The sequence below is a fragment of the Lissotriton helveticus genome, chromosome 10, assembly GCF_964261635.1.
Source record: "Lissotriton helveticus chromosome 10, aLisHel1.1, whole genome shotgun sequence".
Lineage (NCBI taxonomy): Eukaryota > Metazoa > Chordata > Amphibia > Caudata > Salamandridae > Lissotriton > Lissotriton helveticus.
Window position 1 is genome coordinate 471,998,039 of NC_136071.1, and position 22,980 is coordinate 472,021,018.

The 22,980-nt window shown below is 39.2% G+C and overlaps 1 protein-coding gene across 14 annotated transcripts in view; it reads right to left on the reverse strand.

Moving 5' to 3' along the window:
- Window positions 1-22,980, reverse strand: part of RBFOX1 (RNA binding fox-1 homolog 1) — an 836,688-nt gene that overhangs the window by 403,431 nt on the left and 410,277 nt on the right. The window lies entirely within an intron of this gene.

Sequence of the window (22,980 nt, forward strand, 5' to 3'; positions counted from 1 at the left end):
AACGCAGGAAACCTTGCAACACGATGCTAGTGTGCCTGAGTTGGCGCATGGCAGCCAATTGTGCACCAGCGCAGGGAAAAGTACGCAGATGTGTTGTATTGTTAATAATATGACGCATCCCTGTGCTTTGAAAATACCGCAGCTCAGCACAGCAAAATGGCTTGCAGCGCTGTGCTGCGTTCTTTTTTGTAAATGAGGTCCTTTGTCTATATTTAGGTATTTACAAAGTGCGAACCGAGCTGGAAGAGCAAGGGGGAGCTGAACATCATGAGGGTTGCTGAGGGACAGAAAATAGTACACCTAAAGTGGGAATTGTTCATTTTTGGATTACGCAATTTCAACAGGCTTACATATATTTAGGAAAAATAGTGATTTGCTCAGGATCACAAGATTTTCAGCAAATTGCTGAGGCCATAGGAAAACCCATGCCCCCTGTTTCTAGAGTCACCAGCTTTGAAATGGATATCTGTATGATAAATTTAGTCGCTTTCCACATTATATTAAAATTGAATAAAATACACTACTTCAACAGGGACCACCAGAAGGTGACTTATAGGGTAATCCAAATGCGGAAATTGTTGGCACACGTGTGTCAAAGATTTGTTGATCCAATTCACCTCTCGGCCTCTAGAAAGCAAAACGGTGAATACTGGCGAGCTAGGTAACAGATGAACTGCACTCTCCTATACTTTGAAACCAAAAGGGATGAACTACAATGTGAATTACCGTAGGTTTTTTCTTTCTTTCAGTGGCCACGCATGGCGAGGCTTTTTGTTTACCATTTGCCGGCAACATTTTGCTTCTTCAGTGAGTAGCATCACAAGCATGAGATTGAGGTCAGAACAAGAGATTGATTATTTTATAAATGGTTTTTCACTTGACACATTTTTGATTTGCTGATTAATGGGAACAACATAGTGCAATGAACAGATTTACGTTGTTATATACCATAGGAATAAAACGCACTGCAAAAATGCATAATGCAACAAAAAAACCAGGAGAAAACTGACAGTATTACCAACTTTATAGGAAAGTTATATCCCACCTGGAAAACCAGCCTGAGCAACGTTCAAGTTTAATGGGGTGCTGACAAAGGACGATGGGTGGGGACAAGGTCATATGCTCCCTAATTCAGAATTTGTCATCAGAGTTTACAGTATAGTCATAGCCCGCCTATACCGGTTGTTAAGGTCCTTGAAACCGAGTTGGCTCAGGCCTATAAACAGGATGGGGGCCTTTAACAACAGATATAGCCAAGGTAGAAGGGTTATAAGGCTATTGGAACATTCCATCCACAAGGGAAAAAACAGAAATACAAACATTGGAATGTCTGAGCAGAAGGCTCATATCAACCATTATAAGCCAGGAGCTACTCCACTGTCTCAGTGGCGTAGATAGGGAGTGCGGGGGACGGTCCGCCACTCACGGCACTGTTTTTAGGGGTGCTGGAGGTGAGCAAGTTGCGTGTACTCTTACCTGAACCGGGCAGAAAACTAGTATTCCACCCCAGGGCGGCGGTAGGTCTAGCTATGCCACTGCATTGTCTTTAATGGAGCCCACAGCATTCCAATGTTCTAATCTTCAGTACAAACAAGCATTAATTTGGAAACACATGAAAACACAGACCTTCTGTCCATTTACTAGATATATCTATATATATCTATATATATCTATATATATATATATATATATATATATATATATATATATATATATACATATATATATTAATAATATGTAATATTAATATACATACCATTTCACTCTTGAGAAGAATATCGCTGTAAAAGTAGAATTTCAAAACAACACTGACATTTGGACACAGTTTCTAATAAAGATCGATATCCCGACATTCAGAGGTAGGTATTTTATTTTCTTATTTGGGGCTATAGCATTCACATATTATTTTATTTACCCATGCCTGTCAAGCATCACGCATCCGCCGTGACGCTCACGCATTTCAGTGCGGTGTGCCGCATCACCGCACAGAAATACATTGTCACGCATTTATGCCACTCTGAAATGTTGGCTATGCAGGTGCCAGCGCGCACCTGCTCAAGTGGCCGAGAGCGCAACAAAGAAACAAATCTGCGCAGCCTAGTGCCTGGCGCCAGGCTGCATTTCCTGCAGCAGTAGTACTGCCTTTGTGACGTCCGGTCCTGGAGGAAGGGGAAGTGATGAGGCAGAAGCGGCGGGGGATTCAATGTGCGTCCACGAGTCCTCTGGTCCACTGCTGACTGTCTGCAGCGGTGCGCAGCACAGCACCGCAATGACTACCCCCCCCCCTTTAGTTTGCCAGACCGGTGGGGGCGCCGAGACCCAGAGTGAATGAATAATGTGTCACAAACTGACAGGACCCTCCAAACGAGTGCGGCCGGGTGGGCCGGGGACGAGTTAGTGAGTCAGGTAGGGTCTGGGAGAAAGAGCCTGCTCTGCTGCAGAGTGTATCATGCAGTGTGCTGCAGCGATGCGTCCCTGTGCGGCTCATGCCGCGGCCGCCGGACGTCAGTGAAGGAGCTAGATAGACTTTCATTTCTATGCTTGTAGGGTTTTAGGATTTAGACGGAGTGTGTCAAAGGTCGCGTGCAGACGGCATATTTAGAGCAGATATGGACGCATTATTATCCAGGCTTCCTTAGACGAAACTGAAGGCCGTTGTACAACAATTGCCGCTCCTCGAGTCGAATCACACAGTAAGTTGCCTCAGTGAGGTATCAGTTTTCTTCAAACTACTTTCAATTTTATTAAAAGCGTTAGCGCGCTGCCAGTCCTACTACTTTCAGTGCCAGAGAACTCAGCTCACGTGCTTAGTATCTATGTGTTAGCTCTGTGACAGCACCTTCTGAAAACTAATATGTGCGGGGTCCCTTCTGTTCTGGGCAGTGTGCAGGCTCTGCATTCACATTATGTTACGCAATTATTTCATAACCTGTTGCAGAGGCTTGCTTGTGAATTGTTTAGCAGTGACACTAGTGTATTTAATCTTGTATTACACATATCCTGGTTCTTATCTAAACTACTGCGTTTTTGTCTAAACGATTGCATTTGTAATTTCTATCTCCATGGAGTTTTTTAGACAAGCCTTTTGCTAGCATGAATTATAAAATGGGTCCTCTCATCCCCTTCCTGTAAATTAACATTCATCTTAGAAAGGGGCAGTAGGTTAGTAACTTTGCAATTCAGAGACTATGCAGCAGCTTGAAAGACTTTCCAAAGCTTATTTCTGTTTTAAAGGGGGTAATTTCTGATATTTAGCTTTTTCCATGGGCTTATGTGTTTGGTTTTATTTCAGGGGGAAAATGTCACTGTCACTGAGAACTGCAGTCATGCAGTCTGTCTCCGGTTTGAAGACCTTGTTAGAGTTTCTTGTTGCTCAAGTGGGTGTAATTTCTGATATTTATGGGTTTCCCTAATCTTCATTAGTTGATTTTGCCCGCGAGAGTGTCACTCATAGTCATTGAAATGTCACTCATAAATTCTCTGAAATTAGGAAAATGTCACACATAGCAATCTGAAACCTTGGCAGCTATGTTTACCCTGAATAGATTAAAGAAGTGTACGCAGGTGCGTATACTAAAACTCATGTAAAAGGTTACATGTGTTATTATATACGGATTTATTTTTTTATGTAATTGTTATCTAAAGCATGAGTGCGTCAAAGCAGTATTTGTTTTCGACTACACGAAACACAGCTACAATAATTTTAGCGTAGGAACAAAACAAGTAGAAAGTGAAACCGGAAAGTAGTTAAATGGGAGGCAAAAAAAAAATTCTAGTCGAAGTTGAAAAGGAGACATTTTTCGTTATGTCTTCAAAGTCTGAAGACTGGGTGAGTTCTTAGTAATCTGTGCAGAGTCGGAGAAATATTAATGAGTTGTCATGTTTGTGTCCTTACATCACCCAAGTTAAACTCGTTGTTCCTTTAGAATGAATTCTATGGTTTTTGTTACAGTAAATATCTAGTCAGGCAGCGACCGGCAGATACCCTGTAATGTGTTTTTAAATATTTTAATTATATATTAATGTTTCTCTTTTAATGCATTTCACCTCTTTATATCTTTAGATAACGAGATTGCAGGCAAATATCAAAGCCGGGATACGTACCCAAACCGTACGACCGTAACTACTACCAACTTGGCAGTCTAACGGTGCTGATTATGTCCATACCGAATATAATCGCTTTTACTACCTTAACATAAGGTGTTATTACTGCCCAGCCTGGTAAGACTCACTGGATGACTCTTCCAGGCCTCAGATTCGAACTCCTGACCTACAGGTCCCTGCGTTGGCGTTCGGCCCAAGGACTGATTTACCAGTATTCATTCACTCATGTCTCTACAAGTTTTGCCGTTCTAAATGAGTGAGAATGATGCATTTTCAGCGTCTCTCGAAAATCTGTGATTTATGGGTGGGCTTTTTGGCGAAACTAGCGACTGGACATTATGTTGACTATACAGTGAAGTAATTATGATCAAAGTAATAACATTGCAGGGAAATAGGCCATCATTGCACAGGAAGGATGATTCATTTTTGGCCATGAAGATTTGGCTGTATTCCCAGAACTGAAAGGTGCTGATCCCCCTAAAAACTGGCAGCTCTCACTGTCTGTTATGTAGTGCTTGCAGTAAGAAATCAACGCATGGAAGAGCAGCAGCGGAAGTGGGGAGTGAAGTGCACTGATTGAACCACAGTCTAATGTGACGTAATATTTTCAGGGGGGCACACACAAGAATATTTTCAAGGGGGCACACACAATTTGTAAAAATGAAATAAGTTGTTTCTTTATGTTTAGTTCTGCAGTATTTGGGCTGCGTTGTCCATTCTGTTACCTTCGCATTTCCTCAGTGGGCTGAAGGCTTGGGTGATGTTCTCAGAGCAGAGAGGATTGCTATTGTGGTCCTTTCTGCAGCATCATTCCCAAACTGTTGGACTTCACACTCCTGATTTCTGATCCTGTTTTTGTTGGCTTTAGGACTCTGCCCTCTTTACCACTGCTAACCAGTGCTAAAGCTCTCTCCAATAAACATGGTGAAATTGGCCTACACCCAAAAGGCACATTTAATTTGCTAGTAAGTCCCTAATAGAGTAGAACTACATGTACCCAGTGTATGTAAATTGATTTGGTACTAGTCGGCCTGTAGCCATATAGTGCCACCCACCTAAGAAGCCCTTTTGAACAAGTCTGAGGCCTGCCATTGCAGTCTGCGTGAACAGTTTTAAACTGCAATTTTGACCTGGCAAATTAAGCTTTAACCAGGCCCAAACCTTCTTTTTTAATACATATAACTCACCCCTATGGTAGGCCCGAAACAGCCCATAGGACAGGGTGCATTGTATTTAAAAAAAAAAGTTGGACCTGCACTTTTAACTTTCACAAGTCCTAGTACTGAAAAACTCTTAAAGTCATGTTTTACTATTGCAAGGCCTTCTCCCATAGGATAACATTGAGTTAATGTAGTAAATGAAAACTTTTGTTAGAAATTGGATTCCTGGTTGGCCTAGTCTGGGTACGCTAGATACACACTACTAGATAACTTGCGATCACCCTCTGGTAGCTTGGCACAGAGCAGTCAAGCTTATCTAAAGAGGCAATGCATAAAGTATTTGTGCAACACACACACACACACACCATAGCACAATGAAACTCCACACAGGTTCAGAGAAATAGTGAATATTTATCTGAGCAAAATAAGACCAAAATTACAAATATCCAATCAGCAGAATTTGAGCTACGAACTAAAAAAAAAAATGCAAACACAGTTCTTAGAAGTCACTAGTGGTCAAAAGATTACTTGAGATTGTAAGAGACCTGTGAAAATACAAAGTTCATGTAGACCCCGATGGAGGGCAGGCCGGATACAGGACCCACACAGGGCCCACTGAGAAAGTACCTTGGATGGAGCAAAGCATTGATGCTAAGATCACAATGCATCGATCTTTGCCACATTGTCAGTTGCTGTGCCGTCATCCAGATTTGCCTAGGTAAAGGCACTGAATCTTCGTTGGACCATGCAGGCTGTAGAACCGCTATCGTTGAACAGACTCCGCATTGGTGTCTAAGGGCGATCTATCAGTTCTGATCAGGACACTGGTGATGATGCATATGTTTTTGTAGCAAAATAGCTGCAGGACCCCCTCTTGTTGCCCTGGACTTGGAGAGGGCACCTCAAGCAAGGGTAGGACTCACAGAAGGCAGCATCCATCAGCACCAGCAGAATTATAGGAGGTCTTTTGTGTCCCTGGGACTTCAGAAAACAGAAAGCAAGCCAGCAAGCCCTTGGAGATTACTTGGAGGGAAGGCAGTGTCCAGCTCTCCTTCAGCAGAGTCAGGGAGCAGCAGGCGGAAGGGCAACATGCAGAAAAGCTGTCCTTCTAGAAAAGCAGTCCAGATGAGTCCATTAAGATGCACATCAGTCCTTCTGAAAGAGGTTTGGTTCAGGATCCAGAAGTGTCTGATCTTAGGGGTCAGAGACACAGTACTTATACCCAAAAGTGCCTTTGATGTACGGGTGAATCCAAAGCAGCTCTCTGAAGTGCACAAGTATCCCTTTCCACCCGTCCCTGTCTGCCAGGTTCTCTATAATTAAGTACTTTGTGTGTGGATAGACACTACCTATAGAAGTATAACTGTCTGTCCCCCTCCCTCCTCCCTACCCAGGAATGCCCATCAGACTTCAGACGAATGCAGATAGAGGGAATGCTGGCCTGTGAGAGAGTAGGCCACACAGTAGCGAAAATTGAAATAGGCTGTTTGTCACTACCAGGACATATCAAACATTAATGCACATGTCCTACCTTTTACTTACATGGCACCCTACCCTTAGGGTTACTTAAAGCCTACCTTAGGGATGACTTATATGTAATAAAAGGAGAGTTTAAGGCCAGCCAAGTGGGTTTAAATGCCAAGTCAAAATGGCAGTAAACTGCACTAATAGACACTGCAATGGTAGGCCTGAGACAGGGTTGAAAGGCTACTTCTGTGGGTAGCACAATCAGTGTTGCAGCACACTAGCAGCATTTGAAATACAGGCCCTCTGGGTATATGGTATGCCACTTTACAAGGGACAACAAATATGCCAATTTGGTATGTAAAAATCTCATCATGTTTAGGGTAGAAGCACATGCTTTTTAGCACTGGCTAGCAATTGTAAAGTGCTCAGAATCCTAAGGCCAACAAAACAAATCAGCAATTATGGGAGGCAAAAGGTCTGGGCAAAGACCACCCCAAAGATGACAAGTCTAACAACTTTCAATTCGAAGCATGTAGGAATTTCTATTTTGATGTTTAAAGAATTGTAATTTAAAACTTTTTAATGGTAAAGTCAGATTTTAAGTCACAAATCTGAGATTGCCACTGTGGCATGTTCTTGTCATAACCATGTTGTGCCTGCAGCCTGCTCTTGGGACACATGACTAGGTGTAGCTGGCAGTTGGTCTTTGTGTATTGCACCCAGAGAGTGAGACAAAGGAGAACAGGTGTAGGCAAGATGGACTATCTTGTAATTGATGAGGGGGGGGAGCTGTCACCTACCACAATTGCACATCACAAAAACTCTGCCTGAGCACACTGACAAGCTGGGGCCAGGGCAGGGTGTATGGAAATGTCAAAAACCTTTAGGGATGGAAACCTCCAGAACCTTCTCCTGCTTCAAAGTGGGCGTCAGGTATAAATAATGGACCCTCAGACCCAACTCTTTAGTACACCTCTGGACCTGTGGAAGACTCAGAAGGACTGGTATGTTGCTTCACAAGAAGGGATGCTGCCATACTGCCTGCTGAAAGAATTAGACCTGCATCTTAATCCCAGGACAACTAGAGCGACTCCATGGGCTAGTTGACTGGCCTCCTGATAAGAGCCTCAGGGACATAAAAGACTTTAACCAACTCAGATTTGTACATGTGACGAATGATGTCTCATTACATGGAATGTGCAACTTTCTGCAAAGAATACTGTACATCTGCAAAAAAGCATGTACTTTGCAATCCATAGACTGGGTAAAGTGAAAGAGCCAACCCAAAGAACTTTGCTTCTTTCATCTGACACAAGCTCATGGTAAAAGTCTGGTTCTGTTCTTGTTAAACACTGATATTGTCTGATATTATCCTGGTTTTGAGCAACATAATTTTCAAAGTAGCACGACTGGAGTATTACTTTACGAACGCCAAGGAGCGTTTTGTGAATAGAGCTCTATATTCTGAACTGTTGCTTTTTACAATTGGGCATTTTAATAGATAAATGCAGCTTATATTGGTCTCCTGTTTCAAGGGGTCAAGGGAAGAAGTGCAAGTACCATTACATAGATAAAATGTGCGTTCTAGACATTAAAGCAGATTTTTTTCTCTCCTTTTACTGTCTTACGATTGAATGTCTTTGGTGATGCAAATTTGCACTGTGGCATGCGACTTACCTCAAGGGGTAACATCCCAGACTCAGAGGTCAGGACATGTCAAAGGTCAAATCACATCTTCCACAGTAAAACCTAATTTTGAGATCAGTGAACGTCTCTTCATTTTCCTGCGCCTCACTACGCATGCCTGCCAAATTGAGAATGCTCAGATAAAGTTTAACTCTTGTATTACATTTCAAATAAAAGCGGAAAAAGTTACAATGTAAATAAAGGATTGATTGGGTATTTATTCTGAATACTTAAAAAAGAGAGTGCAGCAAATCTAGAGACTTTCAAATGAAACATAATTGGTCACTGGAACAGCACCAACATGTCCATGGCACTGAAGAAAAGATAGTGAAGCCCATGGGCCTTTATTCCTGGATAGATTGTTCTCTCCATATGGCAGTAATTATGATATCAATGCATTTTCCAGCACCTGAAGTGTGACATGTCATTTGTCACTTTCGTCGAAAGGTCAGGTGCACTCATTTTCTGCATGACTTTTCTTGAGTTCCGCCGAGATTGCCTTTCTAATTTAACAATGCTGATAAACAAGTATTCATATTAACAGACTATTGATGAGCAGTGCCTGGGGAGTGCCACGCGCCATGTCTGTCCCAGGGCCGAGCATCCATCGGAACGGGGGAAAATCGTTCGCTCATGGAAGTGCAACAAACGGTAATACGCCATGAAATAGTAAACACACCGTTTATTCATAAATACCACGCAAACAAGTTTTTAACTTATTTAAGCAACAGACACACTTTAATAAAAGCAACTGAAACCGTAATCTCCTACCGCTAGCGCAGAGGCATTTTCACGACTTTAATAAAAATCACAAACTATACGGTGGCACAATCATTTGTAACCCAATCAATAGCTCGGAGCTAGCCAGGTTTAATATCGCTGAAATTTGATTTAACTATTGACACTATTGACACAGAAAAGAAACTTTAAATAGGTTTCAGATATAGCCGTGTAAAAGAATTGCAGCCTACACAGGGCAACAAAAATGAATAGGAAATGTTGCATTTCTTACTCGTAATTTTCGGCGTTCTAATATGACAAATCCCGCATTTTACTGCCTCGCATATCATTAGATTCTGACTTGAAAATTTACAACTGGTTTTCTTTCTCTTTTTTTTAACCAATGGCCCGTTATTTACTAATTGAATAAAATGCATGATCCAGTTTTTGGAAGTATCTTATATTCAGGTTTGCAAGTACTAAAGAATTTACAAATTATGCCATAGGCTCCTCAACCTACCATATAAGGATCTTGTTGGTGTGGTGAGTTGCATTCTCAAACTAGAGCACCATTGCTTAAATGTAGGGGTTTGGTTGCCGGTGAGGACCACTGGCACCTATTTGTTGGGGCCTGCACATTTTTTACGGTATCAGAAATTCACAGGGTGCAAGAGAGTCAAAAAGAGAAAGACATCGACATAATTCCAAAGGGAGATGGCAGAATAAGAAAAGGGGCAGCGAGTGTCTGGTAGTATATGTAAAGTCGGTAACAGGCACTTGAGGAACTGAACAATCTATAGAATGTGAATAAGAGTAGGGACTAATAGTGAGAGATGAATTCAGCCAAGGTGTGGCAAGCTGAGAGATATAGGACTCGTAGGGTAAAAAAAAATCTTTAAATGTGGCTCATGTATGGATCTGGGGGGGGGGGGCTTACTTCCTGAATATCGAGTTTTAAATATTGTGCTAGCAAGATATTGTGGAGCTAATATTGATTACCAACGAGTGGTGAAGTAAATATATATAGGTAAGTATACATTTCCTATAACTAACGTTACATACATGTACCTTGACAGAATTTAGATGTGGAGTTAAGAATGGACAATCTATAGTTACCTATATATACTACCTTCATGATATCTTTGGTAATTGATATTTAGGCTACAATATATCACTAACACGCTCATTTTTTGCTCGATATTCTGTCACATAACCCTCAAAAGATGAAAAAAATACACTGATGTGATGACACGCAATGATTCTCAAACTGACGAAGTTCATTAGGAAAAATGCAAAACAGTGTTCATCCATGTGGCCTGTGGAAGAAGATGTAGGAATTGGGACAATTATGCTAAAAATGAAAGAATACAAAGAAATAAGTTAAATGAAACCCTGGGTGGAAAATAGCACTGTAGAAGAAAAAACATGGTAGGACAAGCTAGCTGGAGAACTGAAGTATGAGATACATAAAACGAAATCCCTCTTTTCCTCAATAAAGAACCTTTAGCAAAGCCAATTGTCTTTGGTGTTTATAATAGTTTAGCAACGTTGTGAGTCTCGCATCTAGATCTTGTAGGAAGAAAATTCCATCATCTGCCATCTTGAGCTACATAACATGGAAATTGACAGTAGGACCCCCTTGATGAACAGATGTCATAGAGTGCTATGCAAAGACATCTGAAGATGACATTTTTGTAGAAAGTGGTGAACTTAAACGGCACACACAGCACAAATATTACATAATATACACTTTTGAGAAAGGACAGTATTCTCATTGCAGCTTTAAGAAAGACAATGTGTGAACAAAATGTCATCATGATAACAAGGTAAAGCAAATGAAAGTAAAATAATAATTAGTTAATAGAAATCCAAGTAGGACAGGCTACGTAAGCCAAAAAGCCATACATTACAAGTAAAAGGCTATTCTGTCAGGTGAGATTTGATTTTCTAATTCAATGAGATAATATTGATGTTCTTTCATTGAATAGTTTTTAACCATTTTTAATGTACACAGATAGTTATATGTATTTTTAAAGAATAATGTTCTAGGTTACAATAAGGACTTTGCACATGGGATGGTAATGATTTAGGCATGTAGCTAAGGATGAGCGGTGCAGCAAAGCAAGGATGCAGGGAGGCGTGATATAGACAAACAAGGTTTAGCTTCTCATCATGATGTCCGGAGATTTTATGGCAAGACAGGAGGCTAGAATTATGCATAAACTTTTTTTTCACTCTCTTCTGAGCGGCAACTAGTAAAAGTTTAAAGGAACAGAGGAGAGGAGTTGGCCTAACGGCTAGGGCGCTCGACCTGGGACCTGGCAATCTGGGTTCGAGTCTCGGTAACTACGCCAAAAACCTCCTGTGATTCTGGGCAAATCACTTAATCTCCCCATGCCTAAAATGAATGCGTGTCCTCATGTAACGTAACTGGTGCTATGTAAAGCGCTCTGATACCTGATTTGGTTCGGGTCTAGTTCGCGCTATATAAAACTCTGCAAAAAAAAAAAAAAAAAAAAAAAAACAGAACTCAAACTACAACACAATGAAACAAAACTCTCAAATCCATATACATATTCTGTCTTCCATGTTCTTTCTCTTTTGTTTGCTGCTTCTCAGCAGATAAGTATTACTCAAGACTGTTTATTTAATATGTTAATAGATGTTATTTTACAAACAATAACAGAGTTCGTTAAGTAGGTTATTCTATTTATAAACCAAATGTATGCGTGTAAGGGTTATTTGATTAGATTAATTAATTAACACGAATGTTAGTGTCATGTTTAGCATGTTTCTTGTGTCAACAAAGGGTAAGAACTGTTAAGCTGGATCAGGGAATTGGTGAGTCTTAGTTAAAAAAAAGAGAATATATATATTTTCCAATTCATAAATTTAAATTGAATGATTATTCCAAATACATTCTTACTTTACAGTTACAGTATGTGTTTCGGCTCGCGGAGATGATTCAGTCGGCTCTGTTGCAGCTGATCATTCCTAGAAGTACTAGAACTGGTTCTTGTGATGCTGTGTCCAACGCATCACCTAGGCAGTGGCAAAATGCAGAGCAGTTTGGCTTCGATTGATGAAAATAGAAGAAGTCGTGCAGTGCAGGCACACATGTTTTAAAGGAATTATGGGCCTGTTTCAAAGTAAGATTAAACATGCCCGAGCAGCACTCATGCTTTGCGATCAGCTGTTTGATGTACTAGCAATGCTCAGTGCTGGCAATTAGCTTGTCAGAGAGATCACAGCTTTGGAGTATGGTGAGAATTATTTATATCAATATCAAAATTAAGGAAAACTGTTAAAAAAGAGATTACAGCACTTAGAGCTAGTAATGGTAAAGGCGTTGTAACTTGTCTGAGCAAGGGTCAGTGCAGGCTTCGCAGGAGGATTTAATCAGAAAGAATGTGTCTCAGAAAGTTCAACTCGCAGTTAAGGAGGCATTTAAGGAGGTTTTGAAGACCAAATGACGGGTAGGAGTCAGGATGAGGAGGAGTATTTCTCAATCTCAGAAGGAGAAGGAGAAACCCGCAGAGGTCCAGGAGGTAAATGTGTGAAAAAGAGTAAACACTTAACAGGTGGCTTTGAGAGAGGAGTCCCTAGAGGCTCAAAGAGCTTGACCGTCCTATGTGACAACCAAGATGAGCCGTCACATGTGAGGTAGACAAACTGCGTGAGTTTGATCAGACTGATGAGAATATATCGGAATTAGACTATAAGGATGGTCTAGATGAAGAACTCAAGGGGAATGTTAGGAAAAAAGATTAAAGAATATGGTGTTGGACCCCATGGGTGAGAAGTTGGTTGATCCTAGGCATATACAACAACCCTAGAAGCAAAGAGAGGTGGCCACTGGATCAGGTGGTAGATTACATTAAGAAATGGCTCAGAAAGCCATTAGAAAAGCTCACATCCTATAACTGACCCCCAATATTGATCCTGAGACAATAACATATTTATTTTAAATGGGCAAAGACTCAAGTGTTCTCAGGGAGAATTTTATATGGCCTGGCTGAGAGGAGAGGGCAACCTCCCAGCCGAGGTTACTATAAGACCCATTACTCGAGGAATCAAGATAACAGTTATCAGGGAGTAAGTTACTATAGACATCCATCTGGCTTCCATCCCAACGAGGAAGAATAAATAGACCTAGAGCTTCTTGAAGCTCCCTTACGTCAGAGAGCAAGGCCAGAGCTCATCATCAGGTCGAGGTGCTTAGTAGGACATAACTGGTTCTGCTCAAAAAGGGATGGCGAAAACTAATATTGTTTGCAGAACAATGGGAGAGGATCACAGACAAACGATGGGTTACATCAGCAGTAAAAGGTTATCCGATAGAATTTAATATGGAGCTATGTCAAGTAAAGGAACTGAGAGTGTTATGTTTTCAAAAGGATTTGAAGGAGTTTGTGACACAGGAAGTCCTGTAATACATGCAATAGTGGATATAGAGAAGGACAGGATCGGTTATGTCAGTACAGTTTTTCTAGTGAAGAGGAAAGACAAAGGGGTTCAACCAATTCGTAACATACAGACATATTAAGATGGACAGAATACAGCTGTTAAGAAACCACTGAGACGGAGACTGGATGGTGAAGTTACATCTCAAGAATGCTAATTTCACTGTCCAATTCATCCGGAGAGTCAATCGTTTTTACAATACAGATGGAATGTTGCCAAATGGGTGCAAGCAAAATGTTAGCATGTTTAAAGGACACAGCACAAACACTTTAGCACTGGTTAGCAGTGGTAAAATGTGCCCATTCCTAAAGCCTACAACAACACGGTCAGCAAAACAGGAGGCTGTATGCCAAAAATGTGAGGGAAAAACAAGTCTAGTATGTCAGGTCAAACAGGGAAATAAAATGTTAGTGATCCAAATGAGTCTAGGGGCCTTAATATGAGTACAGCAGTCCAGGGAACGCCATACCCACCGTGGTAGTCCGAACGCCATCACCCTAGTGGTCCAACTACCATATTGCGATGGTGGCGGTGGGACACCACAAGACTGCCGCCACCAACAGGATTGAGGATCCTGTGGCGGAGGGGAAAATAGGCAGGAATCGCAGCGGTGCTGATGCCGGCACTGCTAAGCAGATTTAGTCCTGGCTTTCCACCAAGCCTTTCATGGTGGGGATCTCGCAATGAAATGCTTGGCAGAAAGGCAGGGAAAGGGGCCCCTAAAAGGGCCTACGGGCAAATCTGCCCATAGGGTGTGTGCAGGGGGCACATGACATGCCCCCCAAAAGTGATCAGTTGTGCGTGCACTCTGTAGCATGGTGCATGCCACACCATGTGTGGACATGCTAAATGTGCAGTCACAGCAGAGGTTTGCTGTTTAGGCTCTCCTAAGAGTAAAACATACCCACCTCCGTGACACCACCACTGCAGCACAGCCAGCCCTGGATCCAACTCAGAATCTTACGGTTGCCACTATGGAGAGTCCAACAGGAAGATCGCCAAACTCGTAATCAGGGCCTAGGTATACTTTTCAGTAGGGTGTGAAGGTGTGCTTATTTTCTATGCAGGGAAGTGGGCTATATGAGTATTTTTAAGCGTCAAAGTGGCCAAAGCAAGGCCCATCTGGCAAAAATGTAACGACAGGGAAGTCAGATGGCATCATGCAATTGAGACCTAACATCCTCAGTCCTGGGCCTTTGTCTCACAAAACATTGTCAGGAGGTAAGTTATTCCCATTATGTTGCACAAAAAATTGTCATAAGGTAAGTTATTTCCATTATGTTGAATTGGGCCAGTACTAGAATGTAAAAATACACATTTTTATTTTTAATGAAAGCCAGATTGCAAATAAGCTGTCCCACTTATATTGTTTCTTCTGGCTCATCTAGCTCAAGGACCCTGACTATCCAACATAGACTGTAAGACACCCACACTGCCAATCATGTGTTTTACTTATATGCTATGTGGTAGCAGAAGGAAGCTCACACCAAATCTACAAGCCTCTTTAACAATAAAAAATGTGTTCTTACCATCCTTCTTGGATGAAACATTTTTTATCAAATTTAGAAGAATGAAAGGCAAGTCTACTTTATAGAATTCAAAAACATGACTTTCATGTTACTACCAGGTGCCTGTAGCTAGAAGCCATTGCACTGAGGACCTCATGATGTTTGACCGGACAGGCAGCACTGTGTAGAGGAAGTACTGTCTTTGCTAGCTATACATACATATGTTTTGGAAAAAAACAATGTCAATCTATCACAAACATAAAGAAAATGTTCAATACCATAAACATGTCTGGATATTTATTGTGATTACACTTCTCAAACCTTTTATTTCTAATAACATCTAGTTACTGCTATTAAAATGCAGTGGTCTCTGTTTGAATACTACTGCTTGTAAGCTTGAAAACTAGAAATTATTGTTCAACGCCAAGTGGGTTTTGGAAGCTTGTTCTTCTGAAATCATACTGATAATTGCACCAAAACACTCCCTGTGACTTTTAACTGCTAATGTTTTATTACCTACAAACAAGACATAGAGAGTGCTTAGTTTCTAAAGCAACATAGAGAGGCAGGGCCCACATTTTGTCTTTGGATCTGCCACCTGTGCTGCTGAATACCATGTTTCTCAAACACAAAGGCTAACTAATCTTGATTGAATTTCTTTTACTCTTCTTTCCACCATCTACCATTCCTGTCTCTTTATCTCTCTCTTACAGGTTATTTCTCCTCTCTGCTTTCTCCTTTTGTCACTGTTTTCGTAATTTTATCGTGTACCCTCTTTTTCCCTTTCCTGCCTTTCTGTCTCTTGCTCTGAGTTAAAATCTGATGAAAATGATGATTACAATATTTAATTTTTAGGCCCTCAAAGTAAGTGAGGATGCCCATCAAGTGCAACTGCTGGCACAAGGTAAGCAATGAACTTACCACTAAACACTATGCTTTGTATGTACTTTGTAACAAAACCTCTATGGTATAGCAGGGAAATTCTACAGTCACTGCCTAACAAAATGCATTGGTGACATAATATTAAGCAATAATAGCAGACGTGTGGTTCTTTTTAAGGGAAAAAAGATATGAACATATCCACCGAACTTCAAAGAAACAAACCTAAAATGGCCATTTTGTGTGCCGGAAATCTCTGCCTTCCTCTTGATGCAAAATTTCCTGTGTGTGTATGAATTCCTTTCAGACTTTCCTCTGTGGGAGAGGCATAGGACCAACATGAAACAGGAAACACATCAATAATAGAAACATTTGGGACTTTTCACAAATGTAACCCTATATTTTTAGTAACTTCACATCTTTTAACTAGACACAAAACCCTAGTGTAAAGTGACTCAAAAGTGTAGACTTAGATATCTACACCCATTAAAAAGGGAGTGCACCCACTTTTTTAAATTTTATACTACTACTGCTAATATAGTTAAGCACATAAAAAAAGCCCACGGAAAATAATGTTACAATTATTATGTTACATTATTTAAACTAGGTACAAATATAAATAAATATAATGCTGTATTGCCAAAAATATATAGAATTAGCACATACTTTATATTTCATTTTCAAATATTTTAATACCCCTTTTTTTAAATTTAAATATTAACGTAACATTTTTTATCGGAATTAATAATTTGCTGGTAATGAATTCTAAACACCACTTTTAATAATTACTATTACACAATAGAACATGTAATCTTTTTACATTAGGGGGAAATTGTCTATGTATAAACTTATTTTAATTTAATATGTCTAAATTAATGAAGTAATTAATTCATAATTAAGATAATGCTATAGGATTTATCTTATTTTATTCTACATTTAAAATAAATATGATAAAATAATTCAGAATAACACTAAAGATATTATGAGACAAAGAAATACATGTATTTATTATGAAGTATAATACACTTTTAAAACATTCCCTTTACTTTACCAATGGGAGCTATCCACCCCTACTGTGGAGTCTGCCATTCTTAATGTATATAGAAAATGTTCAGAACTTTATTTGTCTTTAAAAACATTTTACACATATTTTCATGTTAATTAATTTTATATATTTATTTTAAATGTAAAGAAATATTGCTGCACTATTAGCTTATTTTTGTTGCAATTCTTTATTAAAGTACTTTTAATTAAATTAAATAATTTTATAAAGTATAAATTAATATATCATTTTCCATCTAAAGTAAACATAAATACATTATTTTATTAGGCATTAATAATTAGGATGTTGTACAAAATTAATAAAAAGCAATTTTAATATATTTATTTAAAAACATTTACATTCATTTCTACATTCAAAAAAGGTTTCTAAAATCTTTTCAAATTAAATAATAAATATACTTTAAAAAAGTTTTTTCAGCATAAAAAATATTTCTTTATATTGTAACTATTTTAAATCCCTAACTTCATTTTTTATGGGAGGTTGTTGCAGTACAAGTGGATGGGTATGTGTGGAGCTGGACTTTCTCTAGCTCTAAGCTTGAGTAATTTACTACTGTTTTGAGGTAATTCTTGGGCTGTAGCAACTTTAGGAGTGCAGTTTGTGAATAGCGATAGGCTTCCTCTTTTGTGGGAGATGCAAGTCCCTCCTTAAGCCCCTCCCTAAACCCATCATTACTTTTCCCGAAAGCCCTATAATTTAGGTGTAAGAATACAGTTTCTCCTGCCACTACCCAGTCCCTCCCACATTTACTACTTAGGAGCCGATTACTATCTCACTCGGAAGGGATCCGAACGTGATTTAGCCGGAAAAATTATGAGCCATATGCGTGTTTTCCAACGGACTCGTACAGTTGCGCGAGCAAGCAAGTACGATGCGAGAAACGTGAAATCGCCGACCGAATCGGTTCTGGGACCGAAGCGCTCCTTATTTCTCGTTCGTAAGCAAACCGTGCTGTGCAATGGAGGCGATTTCTGACCAAGCCAGTACGATGCACGATTCGGATAGCCGGATCGAGTCGGGGCATCCGGCATGTAAATGCTCTGGGAAGCGGACTTCGGGCTTCCGCGCTGGACCCCCCTTCACCCATAGTTGTACGAGTCAATTCCAAGGGTCCCCCCTACACATAGATGTATGGTGCAAGTGGTACAGACGCCTCCCCACTACAGGGGGTGCCATTGTGCGCAACATACCTTTTTCGTCAATAGGAGCCTATGTACGCATTGTACAAGAGGGTCTCATTGACTTCAATGGGGCTCCGAGCGACCCGTGTCCATCAGCGCTTGTTTGCATCATACTTTGGCGCTCGGAACCCCAGAGCATGAGTCGGTTAGAAAGCCCTACGGATCCGAGTCGGATGGAGCCTTCTCCCAGCGGGTCGGAATCGGCTCCCAAGTAGTATTTCTACATGTGTTAAGACCTCCGCATAGAAAAAACAGGAGAGGTGAAGGTGGAGATTTGCATTTGAAAGGTTTGTGAATAACAATTTGTAGTACTGTAGTAGTACTGCTGTAGTACTACTAAACATACTACAAAAGGCAGTTTGTGATTATGCCCCATTATGTGGTTGGCAATGTCTAAGTAGTAGGGCCCTTTTGTTGCTCCTAATCAAATTATTAAAACAAACAATATTTTCAAGTAGGCCCAGTGAGTTGTGCGCGCCTTTTAGGAAAACTATACAGCATCTCAATAATGCAGTAAAGAAGACATATGCCTAGGAACGTATACATGCTCCATGTGTCATTTTTTCTATTTAGATAAATAAACTGATATGCATTACTTTAATAGAACAGATTAATAGATAGGGAAATTACACATCTGGAATGGTGAATATGTTGATGGTGGTGATAAAGGCTTCTGGTACATTGTGTAAATGATCACATTAGAACTTGTACCGGTTTACTGCAAACGTTTTGTTTAACACATATTTTAATTATGTAAAATAAAAGCAATTTTTATCCTTTCTTTGTGGGAGAGACAGCAACGGAACATTTTTGACTGGTGCTCCTAGCTTTTTTTTCCCTAATATTTAACCACCCTGGTTATTTTGGTAGCTCTGTGGGTGAATGAACTATACTCTAAGTAGATCACTGTCTATGGGACATATACATTGACAGAAACATTGGATGCAAAATGATTTAACCAGTGTTGATTTGAAGATGAAGTTCCAGTGACTTAGCTACAACTCTCTTTTATATCTTTGAAAATACATAGAAAACAATGGAGTAGTTGTGCTCTCTGTTACCAGTTTACGCCTTGTCATACGCTAAAGGGTGAGTGAAAACTGGCAAGTCACTCGAGTCCCTTTACTTCATTCCGAATCTCAGTGGCATGCCCGACCCAAGAGAGTGACTGAAAGCATTGTTTGCTCCACATTTTACATTTGTGAATGTAACTTTCTTGTCAGTTGTCGATCAAACAATTGGGCAATGGATTATCAGGTTGGAAACATTTACAGTGAAAATGCTGAACATTCTATGCTGCCTTTTGTACGAGGATGTAAAGCATCAGTGTTAGGGCGCCACCTAATTGTACCCCAAAATGATTGGAAAAACATCACGAAAATGATATTTTCAGATTATAATGAGCATGCAAGCAGTCAAAATTCTATTTTGTCTGGCATGTTGAAAATCCTTGCACCCATCCAACACTACACCAGACACCATTGATTGGTGCACTTCAGTATTAAAGTCTTTGCTACCAAACAACACCCTTGGTAAATTGAAGGGCAATGATTGTTTCACCTATTCCTGCACAACCCAGGAAAAGCAGCTACTGCACACAGGCCGCACTCAGACTTCTGTTTTGTTGTGCGCAATCCAATTGTCTTCCAACACACCAATCTTGAACAGCTAGTGTTACAACTAGATGCTATCACGATTTATCCTGTTTTACCTATGGCATTTATATGGGATCAGCAGTAAAACAGTTATCCCTGATTTTCTCAGATAAACTTACTACGTGATTTGACTTGGTTAAACTGCCCATCCCAAATGTTAAGGGTTGTTTTCTGTATACAGTGCGAAAATGCAATAATTAATTAAATAATGAAATGTATGATGGCAGAGAGTTCATTTCAGATGAGAAATAGTTGTTCATGACTTTCAATAGATGCTGAAAGACACACCAAACATCCAACAGAAAGAAGGTGAGATGCAAATACTCCTGTGGGATGACTAAAGATCTGATTGACAATGTCTCAAACCAATGGCTGAACGAATGAAGGCGGCTGCCCTGAAGCCCCTTAGATTGTGTACAGAATACAATATGTTCACCGTGAATGCCAAAAAGGATCATGGCACTACAAAAACTTAAAAATGGACACAATCCTGTTTTTATCAAGTTACTCCTCATTCATTAACAGTGAAGTCATAATCAATTGCCCAATACTTTGCAAAAAGTTTAATTCGCCTGGGTGTCTCTGCACTATGAATTTCCATCAGAAGTCTTAATTGCCCATGCAGCATTACACGGATTGAGAGCACTAAAACACTGATGTATAGAAGCAAGTCATGTTCACCTTCATAAGTAAATTTGTGACTCCATTCAAAATATGAATTTCTCTTGCTCTTTCAGGGCAATGCCTGGTAGAACACTTGAATGTTTTGGTTATCGGTCTGGGCTACCCATGCAACCTGCTGCCAATGGCATAGCCCTATGTAGCACAGTCAAGCATATTTGTGTGTTTAGGATTTGGTGAATGTAACTTCTCAATGTTCAATGCTCATTCTTCTCGCGGTTTTTCAGTTACAGCTATAATTATAATATACATAGGCACTTCCTCATGATTTCCCTGAATTCTAGCAAGCACGTGAAATGGGAACGTATCTCTAATACATGAATAATGAAGCAGCTGGCTGATATAAATAAGTAGCTCCAACCATTGATTTCCAACTTAGCACAATCTTTTTCCACCCTGGAACAGGGAAAATGTTTCATTAACAAACGAAGGAATGAACAAATTTGCTTGCAAATCAGTTCAATAACCTTAAAAGCAGCATGCTGCATTAGACAGCATGGCTTGAATTAATGTTTTCCATGATAGTACCTTTCAATTGTGATTGTTTGACAGACAGTGTCCAGAGTAAGAAGTGGAACACAAAAATAAAAGTTCAGCAAATGCTGTCATTCATTAGCAAAAGTAATATATATTACAGTGCTTGCCCTGCACATTCAATTTTATAGGATCAATAACATCTCCATTTTGTGGTTTTAACACTTCTGGGAAATGTAGGTGAAGTTGATAAATGCTCTTAAAGTGGAATCTGGTTACTTCGAAACAAAGTATAGATTACCAAAAATTGAACATATTGATTGTCTTAAACCTGCATTAAAGACTCAGCATGCCATTTTTAAAGCTGGAAAGCTAAGTCAGCAGTCTAGTGCACAGGTTTATGGTAGCTGTGTAACCTGAGGTTAATTCATATTTATTCAGGGTAGTCTGGAATGAATTCATGTGTTCTCCTGTGTCCATCAAAAGCTAAATCATGCATGTTACTATTACACCCAGCATCACCACTAACTCACTTCAATATTTTAAGCTGTAACATTTAACTTTTGTATATGTTTGAGTTAGAACACCCAGACACATTTCCTAAGGGTAACTAGACACAATGTCGAAAAAAAATATATCGAATGGGCATAATATTGAATCCAAAATATAGAATGGACATAATATCGACTGGACATAATATAGTTGTTAATAATATTGAAATGTAGGTAAGTAATATCGACTGTCAAAATATCGAATTTTTAATAATATCGAATTTTTATAAGTGTTTTGTATGTTAGTATATGTGTTAAAAGTTTATATTATTTTTGTAATGTATTTTTTTTAAGAAAAATAATTTTATGTTATTTAATTGTTGCGTAATTTAATTCCGTAGTGGGTTGTGGGTTTATAGGGGAATAGGGTGGGAAGTAATTTAATTATAGTAAATTAAATATAAAATTTTAGGAATTATTAATTATTTTTTAATTTATTTTTGTGTTTTAGTTCTATAGCACGTTGTGGGTTTATAGGGGAATACGGTGGGAAGTAATTTAATTGTAATTAAGTAAATATTTTTATTTATTGGTATTGATAATTAATTTATTGTTAATTATTTATTAATTGGTAATTAATTTGTATTAATGGGTAATTATTTGTTAATAATTGATTAATTGATAATTATGTTGATTGTATTAATTTATTATTCGTAGCAGGTTGTGGGTTTATAGGGGATTAGGGTGGGAAGTAATTTAATTATAATTAATTAATTATTTTAAAAAAAATTGTGTTTTGATAATTTACTGTTAATTATTAATTGGTATATTTCTCATTATTTATTAATTTGGGGTATTGAAAATTAATTAGTTGTTAATTAATTATGAATGTGTAATTCATTTTTAATAACTAATATGTATGTATATTTATAATTGGTTAATAACTAAATATTATGTAACTGGTAATTAATTGTAATTACCTTTTTATTGGTGTTGATAAATATTTTTATTTAATTAAAATATTAAATCATTACTTTCCCTAATGTTGCACTCAATAGTAATTTTTACCCTCCCGCTATCCAACTCTTTCCCTACTGTTGCACTCACTGGAGCGAGAATAGTAATTTTTACCCTCCCGCTATCCAACGCTTTTCCTCCTGTTGCCCTCTTTGGAGTGGGAATTGTAATTTTTACCCCTACGCTATCCAACGCTTTCCCTACTGTTGCACTCACTGGAGTGGGAATAGTAATTTTACCCCTACGCTATCCAACGCTTTTCCTACTGTTGCACTCACTGGAGTGGGAATAGTAATTTTTACCCCTACGCTATCCAACGCTTTCACTGCTGTTGCACTCACTGGAGTGGGAATAGTAATTTTTACCCTCCCGCTATCCAACACTTTCCCTACTTTTGCACTTTCTGGAGTGGGAATAGTAATTTTTACCC